Genomic DNA, 10,752 nt, shown 5'->3' with positions numbered 1-10,752 from the left:
TCTAATCTGCATTAGCAAATGAAGGTAGAAGTTAAAATCAACACTAAAATGGGAACTAATGAACCCAGCAGGGTTATTGGCCAGCAGCTATTTCATCCTGTAACTCACGGCAGGCAGTCCGCTGAAGCCCGGTCAATACCTGGAGAGAGACCCTTTGGGAAGGTTTGCTGTTGCTGCTGGAAGAGGTGTAAGTGGGACCAGAAGGGCGCACTCTCCCTGTGGTCTCTGGGTCCTAATACCCCAGTATAATGACAGAGACTCGATACTGTAAAAAGGCACTGTTCCTCAGATGAGACCTAAAAACCAAGGACCTGAATCTCTGTGGTTATTAAAAATCCCAGGGTGTCTCGTGAGTGGTGTAACCCTGGTATCCTGGCCAGATTTTACCTGGCCTTTAATAATCATTAACTCCTTATATTTCCCCATCTATAAACTGGCTTCATTACTCTGTTCTCCTCCCCCCTGATAGCTGGCGTGTTGTGAGTGTTCTGGAGCACTATGGCTGCTGTCGTATCACCCAGGTGGGGCAACACACTGGTCGTGGTGGAGGGGAGTCCCCATTAGCTGTAAAGTCCTTTGAGTGTAGTTTCCAGAAAAGCCCTATATAAGTGTAAGGAAAAGCAATAATTATTGTTTTAATTAATAATATTAATAATTATTTACATAATAATTATTGTTGTTTTATTTTATAATAATTAACCTTGGAACTGATCGTGTTCGGTTCAGGTGCGCGGCGGATGTACAGTATCACCCGGCGATGTAGTGTTGTTAAGGTTTTTCATGGATTCTCGCTTGCTTACGGGTTTCCTATTGGCTGCAAGAGAATGGCACGACGGAAGCGGATCATAAACACCGATTTAGAGAGAAAACAGGTAAAAAAGATTTTATTCTTGTCATGAAATGGTGAGTGTTATGCTCCGGTTCTCTTTCATGCTACGATGTTTATGTTTTGGCGGCTCAGTTACTGACATTTCTTGAAAACGTATAAATCTTATTTTTATATTTACCTGAACAGTGGTGCTGTTTTATTTCTTAGAAAGCTACAGAAAACAATATGCGTTATTATTACATTATATTACAGAATCTTGGCCTAACTCGGTTACTACCACTTTATAATAGTAGTAGGAGGCTTTTTGCAAACGAGTTTGTGCTGGACCACAAGATTATCATTCTGTGTTGAGCGATTTTAAAATCTGGTGTTAAGATTATATGACGTTTTGACTTGGACCAAGTGTGATATCACTTCAGTTAATAATATTCGACTGTCGTTCTGTGTCCGTGTGTAGTTCTGCGGTTTGAAGGGTAACAACTGGGCTGAGCTTTGGTTTTCACAATTTAAAGAGCGACGCCCTTGAGACTTAAAAAAGCTTCATTTTGGTTTTGACAAACTTTGCTTTCGAGGTTTCGATTAAAGTTCACCCCGCTTGGTGCTTTGTCAACGGGCGGTGGCTGGGCATCTCCTGGCCTTTGAAGTGGTTCGGTGGTGAAGACCCAAAAGAAGCAGAAGCAACGTTTTAAAAGTAAAATTAGATTGCTTTATTTTCTCCAACTCTTAATTTGGGGGGAGAACTTCTAAAATAAATTTATTTTTGACTGCGCGGAAAGCGCTGAGGACCTGGGATTTGTCTGCGTCAGGAATGTAGTGTAATCGGACAGCAACACATTGCTTTCCTGCTGTATTGTTAGGAGTAAAGTTGTACGAATTGAAATGCTGGGCTGAAACAAAAATGAAAATTGTACTTGCACATTACGTTCTTTTCTACTCCAGCCTGCTATAGTCTGCCCTTCATAACACCTGAAATGGATCAGACTGCTTTGCAAGGGATAATTACAGTATTTTTACTGCATTCGTTCTCATTTTCTGTCTCTCAAAAGACTACAGGCAATGCCGTGTTCCCTGGAGACCTAAAGGATGTTTTGTGGTTAATGGACAAGTGCCTGTCAGCCCTGCCTTTGGGCAGAAGGCAAAGAGTAGCAATTAACAAGAGAAGCACTTTGCAAAAGCTAAATAATTTATGTGGCTAAGAGTACAGAGATATGAAGAAGCGTAACAGACGTACCATCTCCTCTGTGCCCTGGGGCCTGTGTTGATGCCTCTGCGACATGTGACTGTAACACTGATGGACACTGGCAAAAGTGTCTCTCTCTTTTAAACTCGGATTTTCAACAGCAATGGAGGCAACAAAAATGAGTGAAGGAATTGGAGGTTTAAAGGGGGTCTGAGATGGATCTGTTTAGTAATTTCTTCTCATCTTCTAATTAATCTGCAGTAGCAAGCAACTACATAGCAAGTAACTGGGGAAAACAAAACATGAGTCTTTAAAGGCTCTACAGGACATAAAACGAGAAACCTCAAAATTAGAACTTAAGAATGGACAAAAATGAGAGGAGGTCATTTAGCCTGTCTAAGTTGTTTGGTAGCTAATTGATGTAAATATTTCTTAATGACATTTCTTGAAGAAATTCCAGGATATTGGATTGAACAGTTTGGCTGAGTGGCTAGTTCCAGACTCCCACAACTCTTTGTGCAACAAAATGATTTCTGTTCTCAATTCTGAATGCACATCCATGTAGTCTCTGCTGGGTCCTCTGGTTTGTTTCATTGTTGATGCTGTAGATGTCTTTTGGATTGCTTAGTTATGCCTTTAAGGATTTGTTACATTGTTTAATAGAACATTCTTTAATTGTCCTTCTTCACTTTTTAACTATATATGCTTGGGATCTATTTGCCTTTCTTAATACTTGATCTAGAGAAATAAATGTAAGTCACCATGAACCCATATAAACACATCTTTTTAACAGGAAACCTTTTTTCATGCTCAGTGTTTCCCGCCTAATGTTTACAGTTTTTTTCTGCTACCAACACAACACTCTGTACTCATCTGCATAAAATGTTATCAAATGACCTGGCCAGTCCTGTTTTCTCTCAGTGTTTTTGAATTTACTTGTGTTTAATACTACTTGTGTGCAAATGTTGTTCTTCATTATTATTCAAAACGCAGTGTCACCCCGGGTCACCAGTACATTGATACATTTAAGTGATGAACTTCGATTTTCCTGTAAAGTTTTCTCACATGTGTTTTTGTGCTTTTCTGTTCTGTTTTTTCAGGTCATGGACGGGACTTTGGATCTGATCCCTAAGCACTGGGTAGCCGAGTTATGTAACCAGTGTGATCTGATTGATGTACGAGGGCAAAAACTCTGTGGCAGAGTCCTCTCTCTCGTTTGCAGCCTTAATTCGTTACTTCTCCAGCTTTTCAAAAATGCAGGAGACGTCTAGAAATGGCTGTTGAGCATTTTCAAACCTATGGTGAGGATTCTTCTATAGGCCACAGGAAACCACATAAGCTTTGATCTTGCAGTTTGCAGTTTTTTGTTTGCTTTTGTGTGTGCTTGTCTTGTAACCGTGGGTCTTGGCTTCTGCTCATTGTACAGGTAACCTCGTTTACTCAGCTCGCCATTTATGGTTAGTTCATATTGATTGGTTCAGGCATGCTTTCAAAGAGTGTTCAGCTAGTTCTGCAATTGCTGGGGAAAGCAGAGAAACCTGAAACCTCCATTTTGTATCAAACGATATGAAATGTCAGCCCTGAATTCGGCAAACTGTAATGAATGAAACATTTAAAAAAAAGTAAAAAAACTAAGATGAGACAGATTTGTTTGTCATTAGGCCGATCTGTAAGAGGTTTGCACCGTGGTTCATTATTAATATTTCTCCACCTCTCGCAATCCTTGTTGCAATGCTGATAACTTCGTCAAGACACTCCACACTCATCATATCTCCCAGCATTTTCTACCCGTTCCAGTCTGGACAGAGCCACCCACTTCAAGACCTTCATGTTTGAAGAGCTGAAAAGGCTGTGGTCCATTGAATCTAAGCTGAAAAGATGGCCACCGGCTAAAGTGTGATCACCAGGCCGTGCAGTTAAAGCCATTTTCACGGCGTCTGCAGATGCATCTGGGCTTGGGTTTTCTTGGGATTGTTTCAGCAGTATCCGATGTTACAGAAGCCATGTATTCTACAAGCTCTGCTTGTACTTGCGCTATGGTCTCGTATGAAGATTCAAGCTTTGACTATACCGGTTTTAGTTTTTGCTCATTATAACTGTAACCTCATTCACTCCTAATTGATAATTTATTAGGCGAATCGTGAAAAAAACCAACAAATTAAGCATTTCTTATAGTAAACCCCTTGCATCTTGTCTGAAGGCTAGTGCCCCAGGAAGCTCAGGAACTCACTTTGGGTGGCTCACCATGAGTCAGTGGCTTGAACGTCATGGTGCATTAACTAATTAATGAGGCAGCCTTCACAGCGGCTTCTGATTTTTTTTCTTCATCTGCTCTATGGAGTTCATTTGTAGTTTGAGAGAAAAATACAATTTCTCAGTTGCATAAAGGTGCATCTCTCTGGAAAGTCATGCATTGACGGTGCCGTCTCCTGGCGTTCAAACCGCAGCTCGTGGGATGAAGCACCGCCTGCCTGCTGAATGCGAGGCAGGGGTCTGCGCTCAGAACGCAGCTGGGGTTAAGGTCAGGGACCACTGAAGCTGTGCCAGGGGGAAGCGTGAGGGGGCGGCTGACGCACCTGTCAGCTGCATAGTGTCCATTTTTTGTCCCCAATCAGCAAGAGAGGAAACACAGAGATGCCAGAGTACAAAGGCTCATCTGCTACCTTAACCCGTCCGGTCACGCTTGTTAGCAGTGATGGCTGTTTGAACGCTGGAGGTGGTGAGTGCTGACACGGTGGGCGTTCTTCACACTGCCTCTCATCTTGTTAGTTTTGGCCAGCAGCCAACCAACCCCCCTGGCCCATACTGTATCACTAAGTACATTTCTGAGCAGATCTGTTCCATGGTTCATCTGGAAGCAATCCAAAGAAAAATAAAAGTAGTGGAAATGAATGCATACGCCATTCTCATTCTTGACATGCGTTTTCCTTTGCAGGTCCTGTGACTGACAAGTCTAGCTTGTTTATCATTCCCACACCCACATGCCACTACATAGTGTCCTGTTCAGGAATAATAATAACAGGGTGTTCCTACCAAGCGATGAAAAGCCTGCTGAAAGGATCAGCTGCTATTCATTAAGACGCGTAAAGTATTACAAGATACTCACCAGTGTGCTTGCTTGTGGGTATGAATTTGCCTCGTATGTGTGTTCCCTTTACAGCAGAGTGCTGTGACTTTTCTTCAGGGCAGAGAAGGTAGTGTGGAGATGAAGAGTGTAAAGAAGTGAGGGCCCTTTGGGTTAATAATTGCAGTCTTCGAGCCAGCACTGCAGAGACAGAGACAAGGTCCGCGCTTCTTCCAAAAGGTGCCCTTGTCATGCTCACAGCACCAGCGTGAGCTGCCCCAAACCACCCCCACTAATTAAGTGAACCCCAGGTTTTGGCCCAATTGATGTCTTCACTACAGGGCTCATGATGAGCTTCTCTCTGGTATCTCCTCTGAACCAGCCAGCTTGTATTTCAGCCTGTATCTTGGCTCAGTTACTGCAACATCTTTAATCATACTTGCTGGGAACAGTGAGTGTACAACAGGTGCAGAGAAGGTATTGCCTACATAATTGCAGTTTAAGAGTTTTGTGTATCCATGGGGGAAGGAACCGCTCGCCTTCACCTAACTTCAACTTGGCCTGCCTTCAGCGTCAGCGTCTCTGCTGTCCTTGCAAAGGTCAAGGAATTGAAAATGTACTGGCAGGTGTACAGAACACATTACTGTATTTCAAAGCCTGACACTGAGGAATATGAGAGAGCCTCAAGTTCACTTATTTTGCTTTTAAATTCTTCTCAGAGTTGATGTATGTGTAGTAAAATGAGAGAAGGATTTACAGCAGTAATTAACAGCACAAGTTAGGGGATTTTTATTTTTAATTCATTATCCCTGACCTACCCTGGTCAAACCTGTCTTAGCAATAATGATTCCCAGAATTCTGTAAAAGAACTGCGTCTTGCATGTTTATAACCCCATGTTGAGGATTTGGCATGCAAGTCTTAAATTACGATGTAGTTCTAGACTTTTTGTGTTGCTTACTAATTTTGAGCTGTGATTTGCAGAAACTATTAATGAACAAACACCTAAGTACTGTATTTTAGAGTTTGATGTTAGGGTTTGATAGCATAGTAAATATTGTAATACCCTAAAACAAAGCTAGTTGGCACAAGATGTTTTCAAACGTTGTGTGTAACATTCCTAGTTTTGCTGTTTTTAAATTATTTTATTTCGGATCTTGGACAGCAAAGTATTACAGGTTAGCATTTTCTTGTTTGGGTAACTTAGAACCATTAGAAACAATGGAATCAAATTCCCAGCATTAAAGGTGCTGGGGTATATAACAGATAAAGTACAACCGAGTATAGTAACGCTCCTTGAAGTCATGGTAAATTTGTGGTATGGTAAAGAAAAGCAACATTAATAATAATAATAAGATCTGAAAGATTTAATTGCTTAGCACTTTGAAACAGTGGTATTTGGTGTTTGGACATTCTCTGCACTTAAAGTTAAATTCCTTTGGGAGATATCTGACATAAGCAGGCCTTTTTGTCTTGGTTGTTTTCTAACATAGACTGAAGCTTGCTCTTAGATACAAATAGTGCCCATCCCTATTGTTACAGTGCTAAGAGTCAGAATGCTGTGGAGACACCAAGGCAACTCGAGTGCCCCACCCACAAAGCTCAGAATGCTGCCTGTTTAGAGTTCTGATGCCTGCCATTGGATGCGGGCACATCAAAGGGGTGGGACTGGAGCATCACACCATTGAGGTCTGCTTGGAAAGGGGGAGGGACTTGATAAAAATCACCACCGCCGGTTACTGAGAGATCTGCTGTCAAAGTAGTGGCTTTAAAAAAGCTGTTTTTTTAAACAAAATTAGCCCTATACTACCAATGTGTATCAGGAGCAGGAGTACTGTGAATTGTCAGGTTTGTTAGTATAGTGATTCCATATTCTGATCCTAAGTAGGATTGTAAATAACCCTTATTTAAAAAGACAACAGCTAATTGCACTTTTATCTAATTTTGTGTAATCGCTAAGTGCATGCCGAAATTTAAAATGTAGACAAAGTGGGACAGTGGACCCTTATAATGTTTAATGTATATTTCAGTTATTTCTTTGCTTGCTGCACATGTTGTGTTATATGCAATATTAGTCAGAACTCAGTGTTTGACTTCTCTTATTTGTCACCTTTCTTGTAGGTATATTTATACATACTGTTTGTTTTAAAGTCTTTTCAACCCACTGAGACAAGTCACTGGTCTGAAGGCAGTAAGTAAAATGTAATAAAACCTGCAGTAAAATCTCGAAAAACCAATAGAGTGGAATTCTTTTCCTCTCAGTCATATTGTCTATGATGTCTTGAGGGTGGAGGGATGTTAGGGTGATCAGATACAGGATGTTCCCTTCCACAACCTGGGATTACAGCAGGACGCATGAGGGATGTTTTAACATGGTTAAAAAAACCCATTTAAAAATTGCACAAGAGGGGTGTTTTTCACCTGAGAGTTAGGAGGAGTGGAATTGCTGTGGCCAAATCTAGACTCACATGTTTTGATATCATACTGTACCCAGCACTGTCATAATGCAGCTGGACATGCAAGGAAATCATATCCTTCTCAATGACATGCTGGTGAAATGTCTCATTTCACTTTCTGCTGTCTAGGCTGAATGGCCTGTTTGCCACCTTTTTCTTGTTTCTTATACAAATAGCAGTGAAATGAGGATAATATATGGCCGAAGCCTGTGGGTCAGTGGCCCTCCAGAGCTGTTGATATATACTGTACCATGTGATTCTGTGTTAGTATAATGCTGCAAAACTTCCTATGGTGGTTTGTGTGGTGTTGGCTTGTTGTCTAAGATAAGAGGAGCAGAAATGAGCTTATCTTTGACAAGTGTTTTCAAGGCATATGAATGACAGATAAGTCGAACACATCCAGAACACAAACCCTATGTTAGAAATCCATTTTCACTTATAAAGCACCTTTTGGTGCATTGATCCCCACCTGCCTTTCAATAATGCCGAAAGAGTTAGAGTTTTGCTTAACGGGGGAAAAAAAAGACGCTTGTGAAAGGTTGGACTGTGCATAAAAGATCATTAAGCAAAGAGGATGAGCAAATCTTTCTCTTGCATTGATTTATTCATGGGAATTTCAAGTTCCATTTTCTTCCATTCATTTTTTTTTCAATCCCCTTCTCCCAGTTCAGGGTCCCAAGGGAGCTGAAGTCTGTCCCAGCAGGATACACCCTGGACAATCCATCACAGGGCAGACAAACACAAAAAACAAACACACCCACTCACACCTGGGCTAATTGTTCCAGAAGCCAGTTAACCTCCCAGTAGGTCTGTGAACTGTGGGAGGAAACCCACACACACTCAGGGAGAACAAACAAACTCCACACAGACAGCATCCCAGGTCATGGATTGAACCCAGGGCCCCAGTGCTAACCACTGCACCACCCTGCTACTCCAGATGCTTTTCACACAGTTAAATGATAAGAAAATGTGATCAGAAACATTTATGTGTTCACAGAAAGGTGTGTGACCTTTTCCCTTGGCCTCACAGCTGTGATAAAAGTCATATAACAAAGGATGGACTACCTGAACTTCTGAGAAAAACAAATCTTGCCACTTTATCATTAACTGTGATAACTTGAGAGCTTTCACAACTAAAATCCTGCAGAAAATGAGTCTTTGTAAAACTGTAGAAAAGAGCCATCGAAGACGTTTCCTTAGAGATGGAAAAAACAGGTTACCATCCAGGAGGACAGATTCCACGCTGTGCACCCCCCCCCAGCAACACAACTACTGGGACACTATTTTTAATAATATACATTCTATAGAAAAAAACAAACTCCCTGTTTGACCATTAGGCCTACCACTAAAACCAGATTTCACTTTAGAATGCACTTACTTTTTCATTGCCGAAATTGAAATAATGCACATGGCCAGTTTTGTCTATATGTCCGATATCCTCTCAGACATTCAATTCTTTTAGCCTGTCTAGGAATACAGTACATAAAGCACATTAATCAAGACTTCATCAATAGCCATAGTGATACAGGAAAATAAAGAAGGCTTGTGCCCACCTGTATTATACCAACTAGACAATCCCCTTTCCAGAGTGTTTAATGCCTTGTTTTGTGTCCTTGATCGTACAGTGGTATCGGTGTTATAGCTGTGTTCTGTACGCTTGCTGACTCCCCTTGTCAAACTATAGTAATCAAAACAAGGACACAGGAGTAGCATCGCAGCTTGCGTCTCTGTGGAACTAAATAGATAGTCTTCTTGTCTGATGGAGTTCTGGAATTCAGATGACTTGAGACAGGGGTTCCCAATTCTGTTTCTGAGGACTTGGTTCCAACTGAGCACTAGGTTACATATTGGACCCCTTGACTGACTGATCACAGGAGTCGTTGGGGGTCTTTGGCCATTTTCAGTTTGTGAACATGCTGGAGGCAGCCCTACGATGACGACATTTCCTAAGTAACTTAAACTCTCCATATGTTGAGGAACAAAGAGCAAAGTGTTTCTTATTCAGAAATGTGTTAGTTCAGTTAATAATTTGCTTAAGTAGAGCTGTCTCAGCTGCAACTCCAACCAGCAGGTATGCTGGCCCCCAGCACCAGGGCTATCCAGAAGTCCTGGATTGGGATGTGTGTGCAAGCTGTGGATCTATACAGAAGCCCAGAAGGCTGAAATTAATTGATTATGTGGACTACTAAGACAGACCTTATAGATGATGTGCTTTCCTATAACCTTTTGTAAAAGAAGCTTTCTGGACTTGGTAAACTCAGTTATTTCAGATATCAACATGGGTTCTTACAACGCCTGATGTGAGGACTAAATGGATTCAATTGAGAGCCACTATGAGCATAGAGCGCCATCTACTGTACAATAGCAGAAATGTTACATTTTGTATCAGCTGTGCAGCAGTAATCTAGAAAACCTGTTTAATTTAAGTCGATTGTGGGTACTTCTACTACTTTTTAAATTATTTTCTTGTATATCTTAATTTATTAAGTTAATCTGGTTTTTAAAAGACTTTTCTGTTTTGCGGTTTTTAATGATCCTAGGTTTTCAGCTATATTAAACGTACATTTTACGTTTTCACTTTGTCAAAAATGCCGGTCACGATCTTCTCTCTCTTATATGCTCCTGTTTTAAAGTGAGTCCTTAATTAGTCATTAATTACAGCAGGTAGTAATCATGGTGAGGAACCCTTTCCTAGATCCATTTTCACCCTCCATACAGCTTTTATAAATTTTAATAAAGTCAGTGTCCTGTGTGATCAACTGTAAAAGACCTTTATGTCTGATGTAGGAAATAATTAGTGTTATGTTTGAATGTGATGTTTGCACAGTATTGCGCAGTGTTAGAAAGTTTTTTCCACTCGGGTCCTTTTCACAAATACATGGAATTCCTGACTTAAAGCATATTGGTTCCAATAAACTTTAAAATTCAGAACTTTAAGCAGCTTCTCTTTACCTTGCTCCTTTTAAACCCTTATTTCTGTCTGAACAGCTCTTAATAGGTAATCAATACATGGTATCTTGACACTGGTGGGATTGACAATACATCGATATTCCCCCAATGAGCTGGTTTATCCACTGCCCATTAATCTGTCAAAATGAATCCATTCGTTTTCCATCAGCTGTATCTAATTCAGGGTTGCTGGGGAGCCGGAGTCTATCCCGGCAAGCAATGGGCACAAGGCAGGACACATCCTGGATGGGACACCAGTCCATTGCAGAGTGCACT

The 10,752-nt window shown here is 41.1% G+C and overlaps 1 long non-coding RNA gene across 1 annotated transcript; it reads left to right on the top strand.

Moving 5' to 3' along the window:
- The first annotated feature begins 758 nt into the window (after positions 1–758).
- Positions 759–7,284, top strand: LOC107077617 (uncharacterized). Its single transcript, XR_001478619.2, has 3 exons — positions 759–872; positions 3,110–3,310; positions 6,614–7,284. It is a non-coding gene; the product is annotated as an uncharacterized lncRNA (long non-coding RNA).
- Positions 7,285–10,752: the final 3,468 nt, after the last annotated feature.

This window comes from Lepisosteus oculatus, chromosome 11 (assembly GCF_040954835.1).
Source record: "Lepisosteus oculatus isolate fLepOcu1 chromosome 11, fLepOcu1.hap2, whole genome shotgun sequence".
NCBI classification, from domain to species: Eukaryota; Metazoa; Chordata; class Actinopteri; order Semionotiformes; family Lepisosteidae; genus Lepisosteus; species Lepisosteus oculatus.
Note: the sequence above shows the minus strand (reverse complement) of the source record. Positions and strands in the feature narration are given on the sequence as shown.